Genomic DNA, 2,254 nt, shown 5'->3' with positions numbered 1-2,254 from the left:
AGAGGGGGCTGCAGACAGGGGAGTTTGAGAGAGAGTTTGATAGAGGGAGGTCTACCATGGTCAGGAAGACCAGCAACACCTGTGCCAGTGCTGCTTCTGTCTCCTCCACCAGCGCCTGTAGCAAGACAGAGCACCTGAGCATGGATGCCTCTATCCGGTGTGGTTTTGCAGGTACTGTGGCTTGCAATTCCCACTTACTGATATCCAGGCTGGGGAGATCATCCAATGCGAAAGATGCCTGCTGGTGGAATCTCTCAGGCAGCAGGTGGGAGAGCTACAGGAGGAGGTGGCTAGGTTGAGGAACACCCGAATCCGTGAGCAATTCCTGGACCGTGTTCATGAGGAGACAGCTTAGGTAGCTGTCCCAGTACACAGGACTGCGGACACACCACTGATGGACGAGGAGACGGCTCAGGGTGGACACTGGCAGCTGGTTACTTCTGGCAGCAGGCACTGCTCCACCCCTGCTCTGAACTCACCCGCCATGGTACTAGGAAACCGTTATGCTCTTCTTTATACAGGAGATAAAGAATCACTCTCTACAACAGAGGAGGAGAAGCCTCATACCCCCAAAGCTGGGAGGTCTGCTGCCACTACTGCGAATAGGAAATGTAGGGTAGTGGTGGTCAGAGACTCTCTTCTAAGGGGGACGGAGGAGCCCATCTGTCGCCCTGACATTTCATCTTGGGAGGTATGCTGTCTGCCGGGGGCCCATATCCGAGAAGTTGCTGAGGATTATCTGGCCCTCTGACTATGACCCCATGCAACTCATCCATGTGGGCACAAATGATACTGCGAGGTGTGACACTGAGCTGATCAAGAGTGACTACAGGGCTCTGGGAGTACGGGTGAAGGAGTTTGGAGAGCAGGTGGTATTCTCTTCAATCCTTCTTGTAGAAGGTAGGAGCCCGGGCAGAGACAGGTGCATCCTGGAGGTGAATGCCTGGCTGCGAAGATGGTGTCATCAGGAGGGCTTTGGCTTCCTCGACCATGGGATGCTATTCCAGGAAGGAGTGCTAGGCAGAGATGGCGTTCACCTTTCGAGGAAGGGGAAGACCCTATTTGGACACAGACTGGCTAACCTAGTCAGGAGGGCTTAAAGGCTGTGTCCAGACTACATGCCTCTGTCGGCAGAGGCATGTAGATTAGACAGATCAGCAAAGGCAAATGAAGCCGCGATTTAAATGATCGCGGCTTCATTTACATTTACATGGCTGCCGCGCTGAGCCGCTAGTCTGGACGTTCCCCCTGTCGACATCAAAGCCCTTTGTCGGCAACCCCGTTATTCCTCGTGGAATGAGGTTTACCGGGGCTGCCGACAAAGGGATTTGATGTCAACAGGAGGAACGTCCAGACTAGTGGCGAGCCGACAAACAGCTGATCAGCTGTTTGTCGGCTCAGCGCGGCAGCCATGTAAATGTAAATGAAGCCACGATCATTTAAATCGCGGCTTCATTTACCTTTGCTGAACAAACAAATCTACATGCCTCTGCCGACAGAGGCATGTAGTGTAGACGTACCCTAAACTAGGTTCAACGGGGACAGGTGAGTAAAGCCCATGGGTAAGTGGAGAACTTGGAGACCTGGGAGATGGATCAGAAATGGGAGGGAGCATGGGCTATAATGGCAGAGAGACAGGAGGGTCAGCACAAAACTGGGAGGCAAGGTCAAATCAGTATCTTGATGGGAAGCGACTGTCTAGGAAGGAGTACTGCAGAAAGGGATCTAGGGGTTATAGTGGACAAGAAGCTGAATATGAGTCAGCAGTGTGATGCTGTTGCAAAAAAAGCAAACATGATTCTGGGATGCATTAACAGGTGTGTTGTGATCAAGATACGAGAAGTCATTCTTCTGTTCTACTGCACTGGTTGGGCCTCAGTTGGAGTATTGTGTGCAGTTCTGGGCACCGCAATTCAAGAAGGAGGTGGAGAAATTGGAGAGGGTCCAGAGAAGAACAACAAGAATGATTAAAGGTCTAGAGCCGTGGTCCCCAACACGGTGCCCGCGGGTGCCATGGCGCCCGCGGGGGCATTTCCATGCGCCCGCCAGGTGCTCAGGGCTGGCCTGGCACCGGGCGCATGGCGGGGGGAGCGCCGGCCCCGGGTGTGCGGCGCTGGGCGGGGAGAGCGCCGGCCCCGGGCGCGTGGCGCTGGGCGGGGAGAGCGCCGGCCCCGGGCGCGCGGCGCTGTGTGGGGAGAGCGCCGGCCCTGGGTGCGCGGCACTTGGCAGGGAGACACAGAGCGGCTTTTCTCAT

Source organism: Pelodiscus sinensis, chromosome 5 (assembly GCF_049634645.1).
Source record: "Pelodiscus sinensis isolate JC-2024 chromosome 5, ASM4963464v1, whole genome shotgun sequence".
Taxonomy (NCBI): Eukaryota; Metazoa; Chordata; order Testudines; family Trionychidae; genus Pelodiscus; species Pelodiscus sinensis.
This window is presented reverse-complemented; position numbering follows the sequence as displayed.